Raw genomic sequence first — 26927 nt, forward strand, 5'->3', positions numbered from 1 at the left:
AGGAGACACATGAAAAGGGGCTTGACGTCACCCATTGTCTCAGGGAAACGCCAGTTGGAACCACACAGAGATGCTGCCTCACTCCCGTCAGAATGGTTGTCCTCAAAGAGGAGACAGCAGGCGTTGGCGAGGATGTGCCGAAAGGGGACCCCTCGGGCGCTGCCAGTGGGAAGGCGACCTGGTGCCGCCACTCTGGAGAGCAGTGAGGAGAGCCCTCAGAATGTCAAAGACAGAGCTCCCGCGCTACCAGGCAATCCCACCCCTGGGCGGTTGCCCATAGGAACGGAAACGGGAATCAGGAAGACAGACCTGCACCCCCGTCCATCGCTGCCTTATTCTCAACAGCGAAGACGTGGAAGCAACCAGTGTCCACTGACGGTGAGTGGACAGGAGGACGGGATGTGTATCAGTACAGCGGATTATCACTTAGCCATCCAAAGGGAGGAAACCGTGCCATTTGCAGTGACACGGACAGACCCTGAGAGCATTACGCTCGTGAGGTAAGTCGGAGAGGAAGACAAACACTATGGGATCTCTCTTGTATGTGGAATTTAAAAAAAGAAGTCATACTCACAGAAGCAGTAGAATGGCGGTTGCCAGGGGCTGGCGGGAGAGGGTGGGAATGGGGAGATGTCGGTCAGAGTGTATAAAATCTCACTTATAAGTTGAGCAAGTCCTGGGGAGTCACGTACAGCCCGGTGACTGCCGTTAGCAATACGCTATTAGAGACTCCGAAGTCGCCAAGGGGGCAAATCTTAGATGATCTTGACGCAAAAGCAAAAAACCACAAAGGACCATCTAGAACTTGAAGGAGAGCACGGCCTTGCGGACACCCTGATTTCAGACTTCCAGCGTGCGGACCGTGAGAAACTGCGCACGTGTGTGTGCGTGTGTGCGCGCGTGTGTGTACGGACACGTTTGTGTGTTTGCATGTGTGAACGTATGTTTGCACACGTGCATTTGTGCGCGCACACACGCATGTGTTTGTGAATGCATGTGTGTGCACATGTCTCTGTGCGTGCATGCGTGTTTGTGTGTGTACGTGTGCGTGTGTGTGCGCGTGTGCACGCATGTTTGTGTGTGTATGTGAGCGTGTGTGTCTTCACCCGCCGGGTTGGCGGTGGTGGGCTGCGGCAGCCCCGGGAGCCTGGTGCAGGCACAGGACAGCTCTCTAGGACACGCCTACTTGCGAAGTGATTTCGCGACGTGCACGTGCACTCACAGTCGCTGAAAACCGAAGGAAGAGTCAGCGGGAACTCACGCACGGGATGGTGCTGGAATTCCTAACTGAAAATGAGATACTGAGGGAAGCGTGCCCCCTGCCAAGAAATTTCTCTGGTTTGAAAAGCTCACGGGAGAAAAGTGAAGAAAGACTCATCAAAAAAAAAGCAGGAAATATTCTGTTGGACATGTTTTTTAGAACACTGACTCAGTTTTGGCCAAGAAAAGTGAATTCGAGCAGCGATTCTGCTGGCGAGCCCCGTGGGGGTTGCAGCGGGCTTGGAAAATGGTGAGCACGCTGGGTCGGGGGACGCCTGCACCCCTGCGGCTCCACCCTGCGCGGGCCAGCCCCTCCCGGCCCTCCCGCGGCCCGGCCCGAGATGCACGTCTGCAAGGAAGCAGGGGGCTCCGGCTTGAACGCTCTCCACCAGGGCTGGGCACGCCCCTGCGCTGCGCCGCGTCAGCTTCTCATCCCACAGCTGGGCCCGCAGACGCGGGGGTTCCGCTCAGGGCTCCCCACCCCTGGGCCGCCACCCTGACAGGCTCCAGGCCTGAAACAGCAGCTTTGGAGGCAGGATGTGAACCCCCATCCCCCACCGCCCCTTTGCCAAGTGCCCGGCCCCACCCCCGCTGCCCACCCTGGGGTTCTCCCCACTGCAGCTGTTGCTCTCCTCCAGGTAAACGGGTCCCTGACTGTCTGCGTGCCCCAAATGACTTATGAGTATTCTGGTTGCTCAGATCACAGAGGTCGAAGGCTGCGGGACGGGGACCTGGTGCATCTCTGAGAGTGGCCGTGAGAGGACAGGGTGGTCTTCAGAGAACCCCGCGGCTGGCACTGCAGGCCGGCCCCGCACTCTCTGCAGCTGGAGCGAGGAGCTACCGCGGGACGCCGGCGTGAGCTCTGTTGCCCCCAGAGAAGCTGCCCGCAGTCTTGACCACATGCTACCCACGTCCCAGGCTCACGTGGGGCTACACGCGTGGCAGCTGCTTCCCGAGGGCCCCGTTCAGCAAGGTAGCCTCTGTGTTTCCCTGCGCCAGGGACCCTTCCCTGAAGCCTCGCGGCCTGATGCTGTCACGTGGAGACGGAGCCGTCCTACTACATCCCGGTGGCAGCGGCTGTCCCAGCCCTGGACGGAAACGTGGATTCCGGGGCATGGGAGAGCTGTGGCCAGGACCGTGCTCTGGATTCCGAAGCCGCGTGGCCCTCCCCCACCAGCAGCCTGTCCGGACACAGTCACGCGTGGCCCCTGCTGCGTGGCCTCGCCGCCCGCCCACCACCCTGCCTATGGTACCGCGTGCCCAAGTCCTTGCTGCCCGGAACCCCACATGCCCATGGGCACGCACTGCAGGCCCACGAGATGGGCCACCTGCTCCTGGAGCGGGTCCCATGCCCTTCAGGTCCCTTTTGTGGGGACAAAACTAAGGATATCAGAAAATGGTGGGTATTCTCTCCTTTTTGTAGTAGAAATTACAGATGATGGAGAAGCAGGAAAGCCAACCCTGTCACCCACCGTCACTGCAGAGCTGAGACACGGACTTCGGGTCTTGCTGGGGACGCGCCCGGGCCTGGAACCGCGGGCAGGCTGGCGTGCGGCCTGTGGCTGGGAGGCATTTCTTAAGCGTCTCAGGTAGAGGCCCCGAGTGAGGAGAGACCTGTCTGCTCCAGGAAGGAGCCCCGGCGGGGGGTGTGGGGAGCAGGGTGCACACGTGACCAAGACTGTGACCATGAGGCTGCTGCTCTCCCTGGGCTCATGCTCAGGGGCTGGCCGGGGAGTAGCCAGGAAACCTTCTGCCACCACAGTCCCCTCACCCCATGCCGCCCCCTCCTGTTCCCGCAGCACACACGCCCACCTGCTTCTGGAAGCACAGACAGGGCTGAGGGGCAGAGGGACAGAGCACAGCCATCCGCGGAGGCCGGGGGCTCGGGGAAGCAGGGATCCACCCGCCCTTCCTCACCTGAACTTTGTGGCTTCCCTCTGGACACCTTCCTTCCCAGCAGGGTCCTGTCCCAGCCATGGGCCAGGAACGCAGCCCTCTGAGGGGCAGGGGAGGGCACCCACGAGGAGGGCCCGCCTGGGGCCCGCTGGGGCTTGGAGAATGGTAGGGACTCTGTGGCACCAAGAAGGGGAAGGGGACGAGTCAGTGGGGGGTAAGGGACACTGCTGCGGTGCAGGTCTCTGAGCGTAGAGTGAGTGTGAGCAGGAAGAGGACAGGCCAGTCCACACAGGACAAGACAGGGGTCTGTGGGGTGGGTGGGTGCAGGCGCTAAGCCACGAGGCAGGGACGGCAGGTCGGGAAACGTGTGTGTTAGCTTCAGCCCCATGCGCCCACGTGCCCAAGGGAGGGAGCGTGGGGTCGCCTGTGTCCGGCAGGGAGGAGCCCAGGCTGCGCAAGGCGGACGGCGCCAGGGAGGACGTGGAGGAGCTGGAGTCTGAGACACACGGACAGGGCAGCGGGAGTCTGGCCGCTCCGCCCCAGGGCCTGTGCTCACGGGGCAGGGGTGGGACGGGAGCCGCGGAGGGCAGCGGGGAGGGAGCACCCCTCTGTGACCCGCCCGGGGGGCAGACACACTTTTCGGGCTTGACAGGCCCTGGCCGGCTGCTGGGTAAACAGCCCCGAGTCACGGCTCTGCGCCACACGCGAACCTTTCCTGCGCCTACGACACGCTTCCCAGACACGCTTCCCACGGGCTGCACACACGGTGCGCCTCGAGGGTCTCTGGAAACCAGACTTTCTCTAATTCAGCGGCCACCCAGCTCCGGTTAACGAGGGGAGATTTGCTGGAAGTTCAAAGTTGAACCGAGGGACGTTCGGAAACGCTCTGTAGAGAAGGGCTCCCTCGGTCAAGCGGGAAAGCTTCGGGGACGCGGGGCTGCGCCAGGACGCCGGGGTCCCAGCGCGCAGACAGCGGCTCCCCGCTCTGTCCCGGTCCTCAGGCTCCCTGTGCCGCGTGGGCCATACACCTCCCCCAGTGTCCCCACAGAGCTCACGGCGCTGTCGCCCTGACCCAGCCACTCACAGGGGTGGCACCACTCCCCAACCAGCCCTCAGAGGTCCCTGACCTTTGCCCTCCTTCCCACGTCCAGCGGTCACCACACCCAGAAGCTTTTCGTCCCCAGACAGCTTTTCCTGCCTCCATTCCTGCTGCCACAAGCTCGGGCCTCCGTGTCTCCTGCCTTGAGTGCCGGGTTGCCTGCTCCCCGGTCCCCCAGGCCTGGATGGTTTGTGTCGGTGCTAAGGTTATGCACGACAGGCTCTCGACTTCCAGTTCCTACGCTCAGGGTTACGGGGCAACATCCGCTCTCGTAAGCAGCACTGACCCCATGCAGGGCACGGGAAAACGGCAGCACCCGGAGAGCTGGGCGACCCCTAGCAGCCGGCAGTCACGCCTCCGTCCCACCCCGGTTTCACACAGCGAGTCCAGAGGACTCTCCTGCTTCAAAACCAGCGCTCACAACTGAGGAGTCAGGGGCGAGGATATCCCACGGAGGACTCAGATTTCCTGTGACCGAAATGTGTGTGTTTGCAGAGGCTTGCTTAAAGTAGCAGCTAAAACTTCTCATTTTATCTTATAATTCATACTTAAAACACAATTACAAAAATAAACAAAAATACAAAAATAAAAAAAAATGGGGCGAAGTCAATACGTGGCTTTACAGATTATCAATATTTTACAGCTCTTATAAAATGAATTTATAGCTTTAAAAAATACACAGTCTGAAGTAAAACTCTTTTACTTAAAAATTACTTGTTTTTTCCCTATCTACACAAAAATAAACTGACTCTGAAAACAACTTTGAGGGGAGAACGGTCTTCTCTACAGACGGTGCTGGGAAAGCCGATGTCCGCAGGAAACAGAGCGAAGCTGGACCCTACCTCACACCAGAGACAAAACTCAACTCAAAAAAAAATCAAATACCTAAAGGTGGAGGAAAACCTATAAAAACCTCAGACGAAAACATAAGCAGGGAAAATCTTTATAACATTGGATCTGGTCGTGAATTCTTGAATATGGCACCAAAAGTACAAGAAGTGAAAGGAAAAAATAGATTGGATGTCATCAAACGTAGAAACTTCTCTGCATTGAAGGACGCCATCGTGCGCCGCAGAGCCGGTGACGTGGTTATAAGTCACGCCCTGCGATGGGATTAGCATCCGGAATCCGTGAGGAAGTCCCACCACAGACAGCCCAGCTCGGGAACAGGCAGAGGATGAAACAGACGTTTCTCAAGGAAGACGGCAGGAGGCACGGGAGAAGACGCCCCAGCGGGGACGGTCGTGAGGGAGTGCAGACCAACAAGAGACACCACTCACCCGAGGGCGGCGTCTCTGAATGAAAACAGAAAATAACACGCGTTGGGGCGGTGGGCGGAGGGCCTGGGCTCCTCACGCATCCCCGGGGCAGACGCTAGCAGGAGCAGCCACCGTGGGGATCCTCCCGAAAATTAAACAGGGAATGACGTGTCCAGCATTTCCACCTCTCAGTGCACACTTAAAATGTCTGAAAACAGGTACGTGGACGGGTACTCGGACGCCCATGCTCACAGCCGCGGCGTTCACAGCGGCCGGATGCAGAAACGACGTGTGGCGAAGACGTACGACAGTGTCCTTCGGCCTCGAAAAGGAGGGCGGTCCTGCCCCGCCACGGCCTGGCTGAACCCCGAGGACACCGTGCTCCGTGGAATCAGCCCGTCACGGAAGGACAAATGCCGCGTGAGTCCAGCATCGGGGTCCCCGGAGCCGTCAGATCCACAGGGACAGAGAGCAGAGGGTGTGCCCGGGATTCGGGGAGAGGGACTCAGCTGGGAAAGACGAGGGAGCTCTGGAGATGGAGGCGGTGACGGCCTCGTGAGGACGCGAATGTGCGTCGTGCCCTGAACCTGACACGAGAAATGGCTGCAGTGGTTGTGCACAACTTTACCACAATAAAGTTAAAAAAGAAAGAAAAGATAGAATAGTGGGAAAACACCCAGGGCGGGGCTTCCCTGGGTTAGGCTCTCCGAGAGGGGGTTTGAGGTGGGAAAGCAGACAGTGAAGGCCGACGGCGCCGGCAGGGCTCAGGGAGGCGCCGCTGACCCAGCCCACGCTGCACCCTTCAGCCAGCACCCCGGGTCCGATCCGCAAGGCCCGTGGGACAGCAACCTGTGTGTCTGGCTGTGGCCGGCTCCCAGCACGCCATCCCTCCTCCTCCCGCGGCCGGCATTGCCCCGGGGATCGGGGGGGCCCTTGCCCCACCCGGCTGGCCCCAGGGATGGGACGGAGCCTCAGACAGGGGAGGGAGGCTGTGTCCGGTGAGTGGGCCCTCTGCCCCACACCCCTGCACCGAGGCCCGGGTGGGATCAGCCCACGTGTCCCCCAAGAGGCTCCCTGACAAGGCCAAGGTCGTCCAGAGGTGCCCGACCAAGCGGCCAGCTGTTAAGCTGTAGACCCTCACGTCCGTGGGGAGAAGCTCAGAGAACCTTGTGGAAAAGAGACAAGCGTTGCCGCTTTCTGCCGCTGTGACATTGGCCTCAGGACGCTTTTGCTGGCCTATGCGGGTCGGGGGCTGGGGGGAGGAAGGACAACGCTCTCCATTATGGCGTCACATGGTATCTTTGGTTCAGGAGACAAAACAGCTTTAAAGTTCAAGGCTAATTCAAATTGGATTTTAGAAACACAAAGTCTTAAAACATTTGTACCAAAACTAGGGATTACACTCTTATCTTATCCTCAGAAAAGCTTTTGAAGAAGTCGGGAAAAAAGGGAGCTCACGGTTTACATTGGGCCCTCAAAACTTGCGTCTGCAGCTGTGCCTCGGGCTGGTCGCCTACTGTCCAAAGGTAAAAGTCTTAGACTGTTGAGAAAAGGATTTGCATAAATTGCCTTCACCTGCTTCTCACAGGAGGCTAATGAAATCAGGACAAACAGGAGTGAATCCCCCGCCCGTGCAGACCTCGAGGCCCCAGAACAAACTTTCGGGAGTCCCCAGGCCCGCTCGGAGAGGGCCCTCAGACACGGTCCAGGGAGCCGGCCGGTTCTCCCACACGACTCTCCTCCAGGCTCGGCCTGGCTGGGACGCCACGCACAGCTGCGACCCCGTCAGTCCCCAGAGAGGCGGCCCCAGAGTGCAGAGCACGGGTTCCAGGTGTCTACGCGGCCCTTTGAACCCAGGTAGTAACCGACCACACAGAAACCGACGGAGCAGCACGGGAGCGGTGGGAAGGCCGGCCCTCACCTTGGCACACGCACCTTCTTGAGCCGGAAACTTCACTAAATACAACACACCTGTGAATTTTCACCTGTTTGGGAGGAAGAAATTTCAGGCACTGATCTAGGTCGAGTGTGTTCAGGAGGGAGACAGGAACCCCACACACTGATTTCTGGAGCGGCGGCTGGAGGGAGGGCAGCAGCCCAAGGTGGGGGGGACCGGCCCCCACCTTTAACTCTGCCCTGAAGTCCTGGAAAGCTTCGTTTTGAGGAAAGGTTTCTGCCGGTAAAACTGTGCGACGCCTGCCAGAGCTGGAAGGGCTGATTCGGAAAATCCGAGTGTGGAAGAGAGTCGACCCTCAGTGACCTCTGTTGGTCCCCAGAGGGGCGGGCCAGGGAGACCTCATCTCTCCCTCCCTCTCTGTCTCTGTTTTGGGAGAAAACAAACACATGTGTTAAATGTGGGGTGTACTTCTGTTTTGCAAAGGCATGGGAGGCCACCAGGGGACGTGTCCACCTTCTCAAGGGTCAAGATTTGAGGAAATTACTTTTTCGTCCCAGGCACACACGTCGTCACCCGGCAGGGCAGAGTCTGGCTGCTGTGGGTTCTAGGTCTACAATGTCTGTGCGGACCCCATGGTGACCTGTGTACCCACCCCGGAGTGTGCAGACCCCGTGGCGTGGGGTGTGCAGAGCCCATGGGGCTCCATGCTCTGCAGGGGAGTCCCTGTGATCCATGACAAGCGCCTGGGAATTTCCCCCGTTTGGGAGAATGGGAATGGGGAGCCGGAAGTGGTCGAGCTCGTGAGCCTGGGTCTGGGGCACAGCATGCCCCGAGCCCCTTCCTGGGGTCTGAGGACCCAGAGCACCCCTAGAACCACGTCAGGCTGCTCTCCTGCCTTCTGCAGCGACGCTCTTCCCGAGGACTAGGAAATCCCTCAGCCTCTTAGACGTGCCGCCTCTCTTAGTGGGCCGTGGGGTGGCCCAAAGCGGAATGAGGTCTGGGAGGACCCACGGGGTGCTTGGAGACAGTGCGCTCGCCCGCCTGGGGGCCGGGGTTGGCCGTCTGAGTCCTGCTCTGAGGCCGAGCCCTGGGCATGGCTGCACTGCTGGGGCGGCTGATCTCTGCAGGTCCCCACTTGCTGTCTGCCAGCTGTACTCCTCCTGGAGCCTGTCTCCCCCAGGGCTTCCCCCAGGCCCCCCACCTACCTGGAGCCCTCCTTCCTCACAGCGACCTCATCCTGGTTCCCCATCCCCACTCCGCTTCCTGCCAAGACAATGGGCTCCATCCTGCCCCCCCCCGCCCACCCTGCACCCCCGTGGCTTCCTCTGAGCTCTGCACTCCCGTGGGCAGCCCCCTCCCCACACGTCTGGATTTCCAGCCCCCTCTCTGCCCCGGCTCTCGACTCACCACATACAAAGGCATTGGCTTAACACAAAATGAAGTGAGCACGGCCAAGCCCCGCGACCCATCGGTCTCGCCCCGGCACGCCCCCAGAAGCCATCCAACCGCAGAGGACCCGAGCTCGGAAGCCCAGCCGTCCTTCTGGGAGCACCGCGTGGGGTGCTTGCGCGCCGGGAATCGTTCCCGAGACTGGCTCCCTTGGGGAAGGATCTGGGTCCTCTGTTCACGGGGCTCCTGGCTCCACGAGACGACCGGGAGGCCCGGCTGGTCAGCCGCGTTGTTCGGGCCGCGCTGTCCTCCTGTTTGGTTTCCTCACGTTGGATGCGGAGCCGGGCTGTCAGTGGGCACGACGTGCCTCTCCCGCACCCACGCCTCCCCTTCCCGCTGCGCCAAGCTCTCCCCCGTGGGGCCGAAGCTCGCTGTCGGGGGTAAGACGGGCTCGCCGTTGCGCTCTACCTGCTGCGTCCTCTCTCCGGCAGCCGCGGTGCTCCAGGCCAGTTAGTACCACAGCCCCACGGGCCTCCCTGAGTCAGCCTCCCTCGTCTTGAGCTCGTTTCCAAGTTTTTCCCCAAGATGCGAGTCTGTTCGTGTTACTTTTTGAGCAAAAACCCCCTGGTGGACACGTCTGAACTCCCCAATGTGGCTCGACGTCCTCGAGCCCACCTGAGTGTCGTCTGGCCCGGCCCCTGGCCAGCTCGTCTCAGTCGGGCACGCCTCCAAACTCACGCTCCCCTCAAAGCGGGCTCCGGCGCGGCCCAGTCCCCCGAGTGTGCCGATGGTTGACGACTCCGTGCTGGGGTCGCCCCTGGGGCAGCTCATACCTACAGAGCTCCGGCCAGCAACACGCACTCGTCCGTCGCCCTGAGCCCTGGACCCCCGCCCACAGGGCGGCTCCTCCTCGAAGTCTGCCGGGGTCCGGTCACCCACAGCCGCTCCCTGCTGTTTCCGGACCCCGGGAGAGCGCTCGTCCCGCGGCACCGCCCGACGGGCGGCGGCTTGTCTGCAGCGTGAGCTCCGCAGCCGCCAGCACCAGGTCCGCACACGACACGCGCTCAGTGAGACTCGGCTGAAGGAACGAGTACGTTAATTAACGGGTCTCCTCGGGGACAGAGACTCTAGGTCACTCTTCTCTGTATCTCTGGCATTTAGCACAGTCGTGGACAGAGAATGCTCCATAAATGTTTGCTTTTTTTTTTTTTTCCAGGAAGAGACAACTTAATCTTTAAAAACGATGTCTAACCTGCTTCAGCAACTTGCCTACTTTACGAAGACTGGTGTCGCTTTAGAGTAGACGGTAGCTGTTGGGTCTGCGGCGGAGAGAGGGAGGGAGACAAAGGCACCATTTCAACATCTTCCAGTCCCAGAGATGTACAAATATTTTAACAACATCCCAGTGACTAAACGGTGACTCAGCCAAGACGCCCGAACACGTACTTTTCTATTCTTAACTCTGCTCCCGTCTTACTAAAATGTCGCAAGGCTGTACTTACACTGGGAACAGCCATTTTCGCTTGGCGTTGAAACCAGACCATGACGCTGTTGTGACCTAGAACTGTGTGGGCTGCCGGCGACCACGTGGGAAGGCAGAGCACAGGGCCAGGAGGTCAGCCGGCCACAGGCAAACCCCAGGGAGGACGTGGTTTGACCCGTAGCTGTGTCCCTCCCTGCACCAACGGTTCCCACACCGATGTTGGCATGGGAACCAGCCACGTGGCTATCTAGGAGACACGCACATTTTGGGCCACCAAACAAGCCGTGCATGGGCCCACGAAAGAGTCATCTCTCCAAGGAAGCTTCCGTCCTGGTACCGACAGTGCCCTGGACGGATGTGCTCACTTAGTGCCTTGGGGGTGTCTACCTTGGCACACTGTGGGGACTGGGCCATGCCTGACGCCTCAGCCCCCACTGATGCTGACCCCGCTGCCAACACCACATGTATGTGTCACTTTAAGACAGCTTTGGTGGACACAGGCCTGCCTCTTACCCACATCAAACCTCCTGCTGGCCACTACTCCCCGTGGCCCGCCACTACTCCCCGTGGCCCCAGCACGGCTCCCCGTGGCCCAGCACTGCGAGTCAGTGAACACTCACAGCCAAGTCGGCTGTGGGGGCCAGAAGGACAAGTCGAGCCACCTTGGCTGAATTTGGCTAGAAATGCATCAAACTTGCCATTGGCCTGGCAAGTCAACTGGGTCAACACAGTTCCTGGCCGTGGCCACCTGCGCGGGCTGCCCCTCCACTAGCGCAGAGTCACTGGCCCAGCGTGAGGATGCCGTCCTGGCCGTCTGCGTGCCGTCTGGGTGCTCTGGGTCACAGCAGTCCAAGGCAAGCGCGGTGCAAACCAGCTGGGTTTGCAAAGGTTTTGCATCTGCCCCTCAGAAATGATTAGGGTTCAAGACAAAGTGAGCTCTTTAACAGGAGCAGACGGCGTGGAAATAAAGAAGAGCCTATTTTAAAAAATATTTTGAAAAGCATGATGAGATCAAATGGCATCGAAACGCTTGAGATGACGGAACATGATTCAGCTCCTGGGCCGGTTCTCACGGCTCCGGGCGAGTGGCGTGGGCTGCGTGCGTGGCTCTGGATGTCTTCCCCACGGGTGAAGGAATCCTCTGCTCACGTGTGGTCCGGAAGCCTCTGCCGCTGAGCCCCCAACAGACGCGGGGGCCACACGGACTCTGGAGAGACGTCTGCACCCGGGACCGTGTTGATAATGACCCAATAAGCCTCAGCAAGTCTCGTGACAAGACGGTTTTGAGCTCATCCAGGCTTCAGAGCAGGATGTGGGGCGATGGCCCCAAGGACGGCGAGAGATGCTGGTCCCCACAGTCCCCGTCTGGAATTCTGCAGCCGGTGTGGCACGTCCGGGAGGCCACGCTACGTCCCGTGGTCCCAGCACGACTGTTGAGAGCCTCGCTGCCCTGTCACTGGGATTTCTGGCTGGAGGGTGAGTCCCACGACCCTGCCAGGCAGGCGCCACCCTTCCCTGTCCCAGCCCCGGCCTCCCGTGGCTGCCGCTCACCAGGGGAAGGCTTCCTCCCGTGCTCACCTGGCCTTGCGGTTTTAGAAGAGGTGATGCAGACTGACCTGTGTCCCCCAAATCCTTTTGTGGAAGCTCTAAGCCTTAAGGTGACAGTATTTGAAAATGAGCCTTTAAGGAGAGAATTAAGGGTCAGTGAGGTCACCGGGCAGGCCCTCAGTGTGACAGGGGCCGCGTGCTTGTAAGAAGAGGAGGGGCTGCCGGGGACGCTGGCACAGGGGAATGACCACAGGAGGACACGGGCAGAGGGTGGCCGTCCGCAGGAAGGACCACCCCAGCTGCACCTTTGTCTGGATTCTGAGGAAATCAGGGTCTGTGGCTTTGATCTGTGGCTGCCCCAGGGGATTGCGAGCGAGGGTGTCGGGTCTTGTGCATTTGGGGGACCCGTGTGCAGCATCGGGGGGAGCACAGCGAGTCGTCCTCGGGGCTGTCAGAGGCTCGGTTCCCGAAGCTGCCTGCCCCCGTTCCTCATGCAGCTGTGCCGGTCGTCTGTGCCGGTCGTCTGTGCTCGTGAAGGTCTCTGCGCTTCCGGAGACAAGAGCATGAGAGGGTACGATTTCGCCGGTGGCATACTGGACACACGCGGGCTCTGGAGCCGAGGGATAGCGGCTTCCCTCCACGAACGAGAGCTCCTCTCTGCGCCGGGGAGGCAGGGCTGCATTTCTGAAGGGGGGGTAGTGTGCTGGCGGCCACGGCGGCTGGCCTTGTGGAGGCCACAGACATGCTCCCGGGGCAGCGGGCCCCTTGGCGAGCTGCCACACCAGGCATCCACGACAGACAAAGGCAACCTCCTGCTTCCCGCGGCAGGGATCCCGCAGAACAGCTGTAGACATTAACTGGCCATCTTTCATGCGGCCTCAGGACCACGTCGAGTCTGGCCCGACGCTATCTTTGTGCACTTTCCCCTTCGCTAGCTGGTCCGACGAAACTCGAGATCCTGCCCCGTGGAAGTGCGAGCAAGGCGAGTCCCCCCGTCCTCGCCAGGCGTGGGGGGCTGGGCCTGCACGAGAGGGCGCTGTGGGCCTCCACTGCATCTCAGGGCTGTGCCTAGCGTCGGGCCTGGCGGGGCTCCGGGGCCGGGGGCCACCGGCACTTAGCTCCTCGGAAGCAAAGATAGCACGGGCAGGCGCCTCCGTGCTGATTCCGCGGCCCCAGACCAGAGAGGAGCCTGTTTTGTCCTGTGGCAGGCTTGGGCAGGGCAGAAACAGGGCATTCACATGCGTCTCTTGGTGCGTTTCGAGTTTCCCGTGTCCTGGCTGGAGGACCGGCCGCGACGTCCAGGGCAGAGATGCATTCCGAGTCCCACTCGGGCCCCTCGGGGTGCCTGGGGCAGCACCTGCTGGGCACCAAGGACACCATGTACTGATGGACAAAAACACCCTGGCTCCGGGCAGAGCCATCTGAGGCCGGTGACAGGGGCTCTGAGAGGCTGGGAGGGGCGTGGGACACCTGTGGCTCAGGGCCCAGCGAGGCCAGCCGCCTCAGGGGACGTGGCTCACGTGGACACACAGGTGATGACGGAGGAGGCTTCTCACCCCGGGGCTCAGGCCTCCGTTGGGACCCTGCCCACATGTGCTGTCTGGGGGAGCCGGCTGCTGGAGGCCTGGGCCTGGCCTCGTGCGTCTCTGACGCCCCTAAGAGCCTCACTGTTCTTCTGAGTTGCACCATAAAAGCTTTCACTTTCCAACAACACGAAGCCCTCCTAGTACTGCATCACATTAAAAAAATCTATTTATTGATTGCTTATTGCATCAATTAGTACGGCTGTCACGGCCAGCAAACCAGGAACCCGCGGGAACAGCACACACTCTGCATGGACTGCTCACGACCCGGCACGGGAAAGCCGCGGCTTCATCCTCATCGCGTCAGGCTTCTAGAGTTTCTAGCGTCAGAAATGAGACACGGCACCGGTGAGCGGGGCAGGACAGGTGTGTCAGGAAGCCGGCCGGCAGAGCCACGAAGGGCCGCATGCCTGCGGGGACTGCGGAGCACTGTGGGGTTTTGTGGATGTCACGGGCATGTGGCCTCTGGGGCAGCCGACGCCGCACCCCTCAGGAGCCCAGCTCATGCTCAGGGACCCACGCTTTGCTGTTTTAAATGAAATAACGTGGCATTCGGTGTTTTAGGCATCAACGTCAGCCCTGGGGGTCATCGTCTAGACTTGTGTTCTGTGGTTTTGTGTATGTCGTTGTTAGTTCCAGGAAGGGGTGGGGGACCAGATCCTCAAGAGGTTCACAAGTCAAAATGCGACGGTTCGGCCCGCCTCCCGGCCCTGCTGGAAGACCGCGGCGTGGAGGTGACGGGAGGCGTCAGGAGCAGGAGGGGGAGCCGAGGGAAGGGAACGCTCTGCCCCAGCTGGAACGCACAGTTCAACTTCGTACTGGATCATTCTTCGTAGGTCTGTCCTAATTAGATAGTCTGTGCATCCCACCACGTCTCTGTGACCTGGGACATGTTCCAGGGATGAGGACGAGAGCCTTGCCCAGGCCACACAGCGCACCCATGGCCGACGATGACCGCGAGCTCTCGGGGCGCGCAGCAGTCTCGGGTCCCACGTCTCCACTTTGTCTAGATAATAGCAGCTCGAAGCAGACACCTGACTCAGCAGCTGGGGGCCTGGCCCGGGCGGCCCAGGGACGTTTACAGAATGTGCACTGTTTGCGCCGGCGGCACAGCCTGTGCCGGGGCCCCCCACCTTCTGACACTGGCTTCCAGAGCCTCGCACGCCCCTGGAGAGGGCTGGGCTGTGAGCCCTGTGTTCCTAGGACGGCAGTTGCCCTGCTACCTCCTGCGTTCCATCCCGTTCTCTCCTGAGGGGTGGAGACAGGGTCTCTGGTGACAGGGCTGGAGCACCAGCAGGAAACCGAGGGTGGCCTTTGCGGGTGTGGGGATAGTAACCCTTCCCGAGTTCTGGAAATGCGGTGGACACAGGAACACCTCAGCCCAGATGAGCCCAGGGGCTGACTCGACGCCCTGAGCCCTGGGGCGCTGGTCTTTCTTCCCAAGTGCTGACCCCACAAGGTTACTGGATCAAACACTGAGGACTGAAGACGCTCGTTTCAGTCTCTGTGCAAACACACCCCAGTGCCGCCATATTGGTTTTTGTGGGAAAACCAAAAATGGTTGCACTTTGGCCGTCGAGAGCAGAGAACTGCAGGATGCCTCACAGAGTGGTGATCCCAAGGTCCGAGCCCTCACGCACGTGCACACCCAGTCCCTACCTACCCGTCCGATGCAGCCCCCAGCAGCGAGGTGGGTACCCGCCAGTGGGCCCCACCACAGAAAACCTTCTCCCACGGACGGCGGCCTCGTTCAGGAAGGGGGGGCCAGTAGGCTTCCGGGCTGAGCGGCAGCGGCTCCCGGGTCTGCCCTGGAGCTTCCGATGCTGCGCTCCCGGGGGCCCGGCTCATGCTCGGACCCCCACGCTTTGTTCTTTCAAATGAGATCATCTGGTATTTGGTGTCCGAAGCCCCAGCATCGCCGTCATGAGTCGTGCAGGAAAGGTCAGAACTCTGGGCTTCTGTGTCAGTGGATACGCCGGCTGCCACACTTCGCACATTTGGAAGTTTTTGTAACTGATTTTTTATATTTACACTTGCTTAAATACATATTTTCCGTCTGCCTTTTTTGCTGATTAGGCCGACCGGCCTCCCTTACCCCACGGACTCCGATCACTTCAGCAGAGCCACACTGCACACACACGCGCTTTTTAAAAAATTGTGACCAAGTTTAACTCCTTTCCTTGCAGGTAGACAGACATGATTTATACATATTTCATTTAACGTTTTCTGAGACAAGAGGTTCTTAGGGTGAGTGAGACACAAACCTGCCGGTCGCCATTCGTGATGTAGCGACAGACTGGCCGCTAGACCATCCTTCCTCTGGGGCTCTGGAAAGTTCACTCCTTGTCCACTGCCTGGGAGCTCCATGGCCCCACGGAGCCAGCGCAGGGGGCCCGGAGGTCCCAGGGCAAATGGGGATGGCCTGGGGTGCTGTGTGCTGGGCAAGGGGCTGTCTCTGGGGAACCGGACCTCCCACCATCCCGGGGCATCGGCAGGGGGTCTCTATTCTATTTTCGGGATCTGCCTTTCTTCTGCTTAAAGGAAGTACATACTTCCCGGTTGATGAATTAGGTTCTTGGCAAAGATCTAGCAAGGACGCTGGAGAGGCGCCAAGTTGGTCCCCCTGCACCTACCAAAGCGGAAATGATGTGGCCTGGCCACTCTGTGTGTCTCTCCAGAGACACTGAGGCAGCTCAGTGACAAGTGAGGCACCTGTCCCACCTGACTGTCCCATGGAAAGACCCTGACGGCCCTTGGGAGAGCCAATATTTGATACTGCCTGGTAATTTTTATGTTTTCTGTTTTTATGCAAAGTTCTGAATTTAGCACATCTTCACTGAGCAGCTACTATGTGTTGGGCGGGCCTGTACCAGCAAGTCCGATGGGGGAGACAGAGCCCAGGCCACTGAGCCCAAGGCAGCCCACCAGGGGGAATACACGGAAGGTGCCGCGGCAGAGGACGGGGCAGCACCCGGCTGACGGAGGGAGGGCACAGAAGCATCCCGAGACACTGAGCTAAGTCAAAGGGTTTGACACTCCAGTAATGGAAGATACTGGAACTCCCACTAAACGTAGGGGGCTTGAGATCCGAGCCACAGACCCCCAGCCCTACCTGCCTACCATGTACTCCATTCTGGGGGAGCCAGAGACTCCATTCTAGAAATAATGAATGGCTCTTCTGTAAACATGTCCAGAATCCCATTTTAATATTAAAAAAATGGAAGTTAATTCCTTATTTAAGACATAAGTAGATTTTTAATATTGTAGCCGTCCATAGTCTCCATTTAAGACACGAGACTGGGTCTGTTTCTCAGTTCTGAGAAGTAACACAAGTCTGCTTCTTCCGCATTTACACGCGCACCTGTCGGAGAACGGGGGCACAGACCCGCGGCAGGAAGCACGTCTGCCGGGTTCATGCCGCGTCAGGCCCCGGGCAGGACAAGCTCTTCCCGTGTCCTCATCACTCAGCTAAGTGCAGGCAAGACAAATGGAACAGAGAAATGGAACAGGTTACAGGCTGACAGACGGCTGGGGACTCTGCCTGGGGCCCGAGTGTGTTGCCCACCCCCCTCCGGCCCCCCGAGCTTTCAGAGACATCCTTTTGGTGTGAGTGTGGTGTGAGCCCCATTGGGGTCACGCTTTCCTCATGGGGCCTCCGGGTTCATCCCAGAGCATGACCCCCCATCCTGGGGGGCTCCGAGAGCCAGACAGGACAGCACCCTAGGGACACAGCCCCAGCACCTTGCAGGGGAAGACATGGGGGCATGGGGGGTGTGCAGGCTCCCAGGGATGGGGCAGCCCCCGTGCAGAGCCAGAATGCGTGGCTTCCAGCCCCCGACCCTTCTGCTTATGCCCCTTCACACTACAGGTTGTCTCAGTCCACGCGCCTGCTTCGTGGGGCACCCCCCAGTGACCCCAGCAGCCCTGGGTCCTGGACGCCGGCTCTGCACACGTGTGTGGGGGTGGACAGCCCTCGTGGAGCGATGGTCAGCAGGCAGGGGGGCTGGCAGCCAGGCAGAGGCCCTCAGATCTGCCGTACCTACTGCACGCCTTCTCATCTGACCTGATCTCGCCCAGTACCGTGGCCCCGGGAGAGGGAGGATGTGTGCGGCAGTGGCCGGCGGGCTCCGAGAGCACCCAGAGGCTTCATGGGGCGCCCTTCGTCCCGAGTTCCAGGGGTCAGTGTCGCGCGCGGGGGAGGCCCCCGAGGGAGGGACACACACCCTCTGCTCCTTTCTGCAGTCACCCCCGCTCTGCGCACGGCTGTACGCGTCCGCTTTCCCAGCCGCGTGGCGGGCCTCGGCCAGGAGAAGCCGCGGGACTGCACCGGGAGCTGGCAGCCACTGGACCCCACGCAGAACCGGCCGGACCCCGGCCTCCTCAGCACCGGGCTAGCAGCCTGCGGGGACCCTCCTTCCTCCTGCCCGGCATGCGCCTTCCCGGAGGGCGTGGGAGACGCGGCCCCCCGCCCCCGCTTCCTCTGCTGCCGCTGCTTGTGTCGTCTCCGCTCAAGCAGCCACTCGGGGCGTCTCTGAGGTGCCTGGGACCCTGGCGTCCCATGGTGGGCGGCCCCAGTGTTTTCAGTCAGACGCCAAGTGGGCCCGGGTCCTGCCAAGCACGGAGCTCCAGGACAAGGAGAAGGGCTCCTGCCTCCAAAGTCACAGGCTCCTCCCTACTTGTAGACGGGGCATCTAGAGTCACGAGGAGGGAAGTGGGTAACCCTGCTTTGGGAGGCCAGCCCCCAAGTCTGAACGAAGGACCCCTGCACATGAAGGAGGTCCCTTGGCTCCCTCACGGCTGGTCCCCACCAGGCACAGCAAGGGGGCAGCGCAGAGGGGAGGCTGCTGGGGGCAATGGACCCTTACCTCCCCTGTCCGCTGGAGAACACTCCATTTAACCTGACGTAATGATTTTACTTGTCGGAGACACAGAGCATACAAGCAGAGGGGCGGAGCAGGGGAGAAGCAGGCTCCCGGCTGAGCTGAGAGCCGATGCGGGGTTCCATCCCAGGTCTCTGGGATCATCACCTGAGCTGGAGGCAGACACTTAACCCACTGAGCCACCCAGGCACCCCTGTTTTCATTTCTTTTGAAAACAGATTTTGGCAGCAAAAATTGTTCCAAGTGTCCAGCTCCTTCTGGTCTGTCCCCTCCCCTCAGCTCTGAGGCCAGGTATTCAGCAGGCTGCCCGGAGGCCTCCTGGTGCGCACAGGGTGGGGCTGTCCTCAGTTTAGAATCAGCCAGACCCTGAGTTCTGGAGCGTCTCTGAGACGACGGGACCAGACAGGATCTGACTCGCAGGGACACCATGCACTTGTGACACAGAAAGTGGCTGCTACCCGGGCCTGCGGAGCCTGGGGGCTCGGGCACAAGGCCACCTCTCGTCCTGCTGGACAGGACGGGGCCCACTGTCGGCCGTGGAATGTTCGGGGCCACGTCTTACGTCTGGATGGAGAGGGTTACTTGACCAGAGGCTCCCTGAAGCCATCGCTCCCCGGCAAGCCCCCACCCCTGGCAGCGCGCCCCCGCCTGTGTCTGGGCCGCCGGCTTCACTGATCACGCGGTGTGGAGAGGAGCGGGCATTCCAAACGCCCGTTAATGGGCTTGGGGCTTCCATGCAGCCGCGGTCCTGGGGAATTGATTTCTCTCTTGGCTACAAATTGCAGATGGAGACATCGTGACATGCAGAGGGAAGCCCGGGGATGGGGGCGCAGGGGGCGACATCCAGCGTAAAGAGACTGCTAAGTCCCCGTCTGCGTGTGCGGGTCAAGGAGAGGGTGGGCTGCCCCCGGGAGAGCGGGAGGAGGGGAAAATCCATACAGGAGGCCCCCGAGCTCACCGCAGCGGAGGCTCTGAAGGAAGGTGCCGTGCATTTAAATTAAACGTCAGATACAATTTAGCACGGAGGCCTCACGGGGCCGCCCTCCGCAGTGGCTCCCTGCTGCACCCCTGCACGCCCGCCACCCGGCCCGGCTCAGCAGGAGAGCGCTGCATCCACCACCCAGGAGGGCGTCTGCGGAGGTGAGAACCCGGTGCTGTGCGGAGGCTCACCCCTCCTCGCTCCCCCGAGCCCCATAGCAGCGGCCGGCCGGGAAGCCCGCCCTCGCTCGGAGCGGGTGCAGCACAGCAGCCTCCGGCCCTTTGTCTCCAACATCCCCGAACGGAGAGGAGGGCTCCTGTGGGACAATCTCCTGCGTCCTTCTGGGAGGAGAGGGGCTGCGGGCGCACGCGCAAGGGTCCGCCGAGGCCGGTGCAGGGATGCGTGCGGCTCAGAGTCCTGCTGGGAAACCTGGTCTCGCGGCTTTCCCTTCCCGTTGTGATGCCTTCCGACAACTCCAGCTCCCAGGCTCCGGGAGGCTTGTCCACAGACTCGCACCCTCAGTCCGCGCCCCCACCCCTGCCCAGCCCTCGACCAGGGACTTTCCACAGCCACGGCCTGCTTCCAGGGCAGACACACCCAAGCACGGGGCTGGTGTCACGGCGCGGGGGCATGGTGGAGGCTCCCCTGAACCCAGCTCTGTGGCCTACTAGCGTGGTCCTTTGAGGCCCAGAGGTCCCCTCGGGGCCCCCGGGCTTCCCTGTCTGCTTTCCTGTCCACCCCCCACGTTCAGTTCCCAGCTGTTCAGACCGACCTTCCCCCCACAGGGCAGCCCCTCAGCCGTGCTCCCGCCGTCTGCTCCAATCTGCCCTCCGTCCCGCCCGACTTCTGGCTCCGGTTCTTCAATGCTTTAGGATGAAGGTTCATGAAGGCCGAGAGCCACTGGCCCAGGAACCGTGGTCACCAGAGGCCGTTCTGTCTGCAGGACTGAGGGCAGCCAGACGGGGCTGGGTCATCACCCAGACGCCCCCGGAGCTCGACTGGACTCCCGTGTCCTCAGCTCCTGGCACAGGCTCACCGCAGAGGGATGACAACGCACTCAGTCCCCCGGCGGCTTCCCTGGCCGGCCACAGTGGGGACAGATAGCAGGGGTGGGCTCTGCGGCCTCTGGGGCAGGGCCAGCCACCACCTCAGGGACACCCCTTCCAGGCCAGCACAGACATGCGTTGCCCTCAGAGCTCGAGCCTGTCACGTGGAGGGCATGGCTGACCCTCCAGAAAGCAGGGAGTGGCGCTAAGTGGCCCCGCACAGACAGAAAATGCCTCGAGTGGGCCAGGGACAGTGACGCACAAATACAAGCCACCAATCACGGAGCAGTTTATTTTTGTGGCAGGAGGTTCCCCTGATGCCGGCGGTATATGGTTCTAGACAAAAGCCCGGTACAGACAGGACCGAGCAACTGCTCCTTCTCTGGCAAGCCCGGTGGGGACCCTCGTTCCAGGCCTCACCGCCCCGAGCCTGCTCCCCCGGGAGCCTCGTCTCCACCCTCGGCCGACAGCCCAGCACGCAGGCCTCCTCGGCCTTCTGGCTCGCTGCTCCCGTGCCCCCACATTCCCTGTCCACCAGGGCATCTCCGGCCTCGTGTGTCCCCCGGCTCCTGACACCTGTGTCTCACTGTCTCCGGCCACCACTCCTGTCAGGACGCCAGCACATCTCCATCGAGAACACTGTGCCTCGCGTCCGCTCTGGCCAAGCTCGCGGCCCCGCTGCCCACCTGCCCTCCGGCCAACGCCTTAACCGCGTCCTTGGAAAGCCTGGACGCTCCAGCCCCACATCCGCCGCGCCCCCCAATGGCAGAGTGACGGGAGGGGTCAGGAGAATTGGCCACGCCTCAAGGACCCCTCCGAGTGCGTGAGGACGGCGACAGTCCTGCTTCCCAGATGGAGTTCAAGGAACACCGGTCACAGGAGGTCGGCCGGTCCCGGACACGAGGCTTCCCGGCCTCCTCCGGGACCCAAAACCGCCTCATGAGGTGCACATGGCGTGACACTGAGCAAAGATGAAAACCGGGGTTAGCCACGTGAGTCGCGGGACAGTCAGGGTCTGTGAAGGACCCTGCGTGGACGCACAGCCTAAAACCAAGTCTCACTGTGAAGTGATTCTTCCCAGAAAACACAAACACTGAAACGCGACGCGCGTTGGCAAGACAGTGACCTGGGAGCCGGGGACGTCCTGGCTGAGGAGGAAACTAGAGAAGCCGGGACAGGAAGCGCTGACCTCGGGCGGTTCTGTTATTCTCAGACTGCTGGGTGCTGGGACCGCGGAGTGCGTCCTAGAGACCCTCTGGGAGGCCTGTTGAACCTCGGGGCACACGCCCCGCGGCCGCTTCCCAGGTGGGCCGTGAAAACGCCGAAGCCTGCCCGCCCGACCGGCAGGAGAGCGAGAGCGTTCTCGACGCATGGGCAGCCCTCCCCAGGCCCGCGGCGGAGCGCACGGGTCTGACATCTGTGGGCAGGACTTGTGCGACCACACTAGACGAGTGCGAAGCAAAAATCCACACGTACAAAATGGGCCACGACAGAGTGGGAAGGAAGACGCGTCTGCGGACGGAACAGTTCTGTGTGTGTTTCTAGAGCGGAATTCTCCAGAACAGTGATATTGCCACAAGGCGCTTCCACAGTAAGACTCTGGAAGTGGTCGGTAAATCAGGCTCTGGCCGGGGTCCCCGCGCTTTCCTGTTCCGAGCGGGAAGCGGTCACCGTGATCTCCTACTATGGCCACAGCAAGGGGTCAGCGGGCAGACGGACAGACGTCAGGGCGGCATCCGCACACCGACCCACAGGCCTTACTTTGCAGGAGGCACAGCGAGGCTTGGCCGGGCGCAGGGAAGCAAAACACGCGAGAAGATCACCCTCTTGCTGATGGACGAGATGCCGTGAGTGAGACTCGCTTCGCCCCCGTTGTTCTAGAGCCGACGCCAGGGGACTCAACAACCCAGCGGGAAGAGGGGGTCTCCCCGTGGACACAGCTGGGCTTTGTGGACGGGTCAAAGGAAGAAATCCATCACGGTTCAGAGGTCAGGGACGTGGGGCAAGGGCCCAGCAGACAGGAGGGCCAAGACTCCTGGCAGGAAATGGGGGACACCCAGCAGAGGAGACGGAGACCCAGAGGGCAACGCGGGTGTGAGCAAGACTGACACCAAGGCCTCCAGGGGGGACCCTCATGCACCCACAGCTAAGGCAGCCTCCCGATGGGACAGCGCCTCCCCCCCGGGAGGCCTGTGGCACAGCAGGGCTGGGTGCGGGAGGGAGGATGCTCAGGGGGACACGATCCCCCCAGCCGATGCAAAGGCACTCGGTGCCCCCAGGTGACCGATGGCCCCAGGACGGGCCAGGCCAGCGCGGGTGGGGCTGAGCTCTGGACCAGTCCCGGGTTACCCTGGAAACGGGGGAGGACGGGCAGGTGTCAGGCGCACAGCACGGAAGGCAGCTGACGGGTTAGGAGACATGGTGGCCTCGGGGCATGCGTCTTCCGCGTCACTGAGCCAGGACGAAGCTACGGACGTGGATGGTCTCACCCCCATGCGACGGGCTGTTTTCTAAATAAAGGTTTTTCTAAGAACCCCGCTCACCACTACTATATCATGATATAAAAACATCTCGGCCTACAAAACAGGGTTCCCCAAGCGAGCTGGGCACTGCCTAACGCCCACGACCCGGGAGGTGCAAGCCCAGTGGGCTCCTGTCCGGGGAGCACCTGGTAGGGCTGAGGCATGGCCTCCCCTCGGGCCCTGGAACTCAGCAGGGGCCCTGGGGGGACAGTACGCCCTCAAGGGAGGAGGGCGACTGCTCTGAGACAGGACTGCAACACAGTCCCTTAGCGGGTCCGCTGGCCGGACGAAAAGCTCCAGGCCAAGACCCTGTTGAACGTGCGCTAACAGAGCGGAGTAGGAACGCGGAGAGGAACATAGCCAGCGGTTTGCGTCTGTCTGCTGCTTTCTGTCTGTCTGAGAGCCTTTGTCTACACTGGCTCTGCGTTTATGCAGCCTGAGAAGAGTCCCCCAGACTGCCCCCACCCCACAGGTCAGGCGCAGGGAGGGCGAGTGGGTCTTCCCCGGGCCACACACGGGTCCGCCAAGCTGAGCACGGCCCACGGGGCCCAGAACCACTCTCCCTCTGTGCTCCTGGGTCTGGTGGGCCACCTGGGACAGTGTACACATCTGAAGGGGGCAGCGGAGGCAGCGTGGCCGGCAGCCCTCATCTGGGAGGGCCAGAGTGCCCAGGTGTTCCCGCCGGTGGGCCCAGCTCTCTGGGTCCCCCAGGATGCCCCTGTTCAGCACTGCCCCTACTCCCAAATCATGGGCAGATGTGTGGGGCCTTGCCTCTGTGCACCCCACATCATCGGGTCCGGCAAAGGAAGACACGGGCCAGGCCCACTCCAGCTTTGCGTCCAGTGTTCTGTCTTCTGCCTTCTGGCCGCCCGCCCTGCTGACCCGCAGGGATGTGGGACCCACCATCGGACGCACAGACTACAGCTTCTCGGCTCCCCGCAGCCCAGAGGAGCTTTCAAGTCCCGGGACCGCGAATCCCCATGGAAACCGCGGTGTCCTCTCGCGCCCAGCAGTCTGGCTGCCCAAGGGGACCCCCACTGCTACCGGGGCTCAGCCCCGAACGTGGCCCTGGGCCCCTGCCAGCAGCACGTCACTCGGACATCAGGTCACTGCAGGGTTCAGGGAATGACGTCCTTTTTCTGTCTTCATACTCGGAACTTTCTTTACATGAGTCACATCGGCTCATTTGACACCTCGGGGAAAAGGCAAGCATCTGTATTCCTCTTTCTCCTTCAGTCTGAAAGACCAGGTGGCACGAAGCCCCCAGACCAACTTGGGGCTCCCTCACGCCCCTTCCTACGGCCGGGGTGCAGCCTTGCGGGTGAGGTTTGACCTAAACCGGGTGCTCTCTGCTCAGGTCCTGACGGCCCCTGAGGGAGGAGCCGCGGCCTCACTGCCCCGTAGCCTCACCGTCCCCTGTGGCCTTGCGGGTCCCTGCGTCCATGTCGGTACGTTGTTCTGCGTTGATTTCCTAGAGAAAACTGTCAAAAGACTGAATTTAGCACGAGTACGGGGACACGTTTCTTTAGTGAAAGGGAGCGAGTCAGTCCTCAACCTGGACCTGTCTTAGAGCACGCCGTCCGGCGTCCAGACCCCCTGCCTGGCCGTGTGCAGATGGGCCCGGGGAGGAGCTGCCGTCCTCGGGGTCTCAGGTCACCCGGACGCCGGTTCCTTTGCCCCGACTCACAGCAATGGCTGAAACCACGTGTGGCGAGTGTCTGCCATCTGAATGGAAACTCGGAAGTCTGGACAAAACCTGAACTTGCTCTAGGGGAGCCCAAGTCTGGATCTTCCGACGGCTGGTTTTCACGTGCGTATTTGATGCCGAACGGCCAAGAGGAAGGTCCGCCAGTTTCACTCCCGCACGGGAAGGTGCACGACTGCGTATGTGATTTGGCCGGGTTATTTATAAATATTTTTAAGTTAAAAGCTGTTTCAGCAAAGCCCAAAGCCTCTAAGAGCGGCCACATGGCATCCCCCACACCACACTGATCGCCCTGGTGCAGAGGGGCTCCCGTCCCAAGGTCCTGGGACCCCAGCCCCTCGAGAGCCAGTGCCCTAACCACGGAGGCTGAGGGTTTCACTCCGAGGGGCCTGAGGGGGTTTCAACTGACTCGTTCTCATCTTGCATTTTGACTTCTCTCTTAGTTCTTGGTCGAGTCCCACATGCTGGGGGCCTGGCTCCCACCCTGGGGCCCCTGGAGGACGTGAGGGAGGTGCCGGCTCCCGCCCCAGATGGGATCGACCCTCCCCGGGGGGCCTGGTCACAGATGGTCCCCTGGTCTCCTGCCGTGTCTGCAGCTCCCGCAGGAAGAGGAAAGCTCACTTCCTACTGCTGTCCCGAAAGCCAGACTTCCAACCGGTGAGCGGCTCCCAGTCGCCTCCTTCAGACAGAAGATGTGACGATGCAGCTCCCTTTGGTGGTGGGGCCGGGCCGGCTCTTCGATCTCAACGCCGTGTTTCATCAGCCCATGATGTTCGCGCTCAGATCTGCACATGCCGGGCACGAGACTCAGAGGCTTAAAAAAACCGTCTAACGTGTGTGTCGAGATGGGCACCCGGGCAGCCACTTTGGGCAGCCAAAGATCATGGTCATGGTGTCCTTTAGAATGTCCTTTGAGGGCGCCTGGGTGGCTCAGTGGGTTAAGCCGCTGCCTTCGGCTCAGGTCATGATCTCAGGGTCCTGGGATCGAGTCCCGCATCGGGTTCTCTGCTTGGCAGAGATCCTGCTTCCCTCTCTCTCTCTCTGCCTGCCTCTCCATCTACTTGTGATCTCTCTCTGTCAAATAAATAAATAAAATCTTTAAAAAAAAAAAAAAAGAATGTCCTTTGAGCCCAAGGAGCATCCGTCCTGATCTGGCCCCCACACCCCTCAGGGCCTGTGCACCGCGGTCAGGCAGCTGTCAGCCCCGTGTGAGTGACGTGCGTCGAGGTCCCAGCAGGAAGCTTCACTCTCTAGGAGACCAGAGGGCAGTCCCTGCCCGGACAGTCTCCACCGGCCTCGTCGGGCAGGCATTAGGGTCTGTGCACTGGTGGACTGGGGAAGCACGAGTCCAGCCTCCAGAAACCACGGCGGCCATGGGGATGCCTGCCACCTTCTGTTCTAGGAGCCCCTATACTGTCCACCCGACTCCCATGACCACCCTGCAGACAGTGGTCAGCCCCACTTGCCCGGCATCTTCTACTGATGCGGGGCAGAGGGGGTCTTTCTGGGCTTGTCCCCCATGTGGAGCATGGCCATGAGGAAGGATGTACCTCATGCTTTTAGAGAGAGACAACACTGGCGTGTCTTCTGCGTCCCCAGGGGCCATACGTTCCACTCAACACGCGTGACCCTGAACTTCCCGAGTGCCCACAGCATGAATGACGCCACGAGTCTGCTCTCTAGCTGACCAGCGTCTGGCCAGGGGTGGACTCGGATGAAGCTGTGAAGGAGAAAAACAACTATGGCTCCTCCCGCCCTGTGCTCTCCTGGCCCCTCAGCCCTCTGCTGGCCTCACCCTGCTGCCCTTTCAGTCAGTGGTCAGTCCCCACTGGGCTGCCTGGGCTACGTGCCGTTTAAGAAGGCATCTGGAACTTGGGGAAACTGTTCAGAGCCAACGAGGTGGCCTGCAAAGGAGGGTCCGCCCCGGAGCAGGCGTGTGGCAAGCATCATGTCAAAGTGGGCTCCTCGCCCGCCCGGCAGGGACAGAGTCCTGGGAGGCCTGTGTCCTGCGACATCGGAGCCTGCCTCTCCCCCCATCCCACGGCTGCTTCTCACACCACAGAGCGGACAGGGTGTGACACTGTGGAGCCCATGGCCTCACTCTGTTCTGTGTGGCACTCTGTGGCCCGAGGGGGCGAACCTTTGCCATTCCCGCCGCCCTCCTGTTTTCCGACGAGAGAGCACCCGCTGTGTGCTGAGCTAGACGGGCGGCAGCTGAACGCTTCCGGCACCGGAGGGGAGACAGCGGCTGCTGGGCCCTGCGATGGTGGCCGTGGTCAGGTCCTAGTGCCCGCCACGGGACCGCCCCAGAGCACAGGTCCTCAGTAGGCTGGGTGGGAGGAGGCTCATGCCCTCAGGTGCCAAGGCTCCTCCTGAAATTT

General features: G+C 61.1%; 1 protein-coding gene across 1 annotated transcript in view; it reads right to left on the reverse strand.

Annotated features, from left to right (window-relative positions):
• The window catches only part of LOC111154447 (protein tyrosine phosphatase, receptor type N2), a 650145-nt gene that overhangs the window by 127347 nt on the left and 495871 nt on the right, over positions 1-26927 (reverse strand). The window lies entirely within an intron of this gene.

Source organism: Enhydra lutris, unplaced genomic scaffold (genome assembly GCF_002288905.1).
Source record: "Enhydra lutris kenyoni isolate GAN:26980312 unplaced genomic scaffold, ASM228890v2 scaffoldscaffold37, whole genome shotgun sequence".
Lineage (NCBI taxonomy): Eukaryota > Metazoa > Chordata > Mammalia > Carnivora > Mustelidae > Enhydra > Enhydra lutris.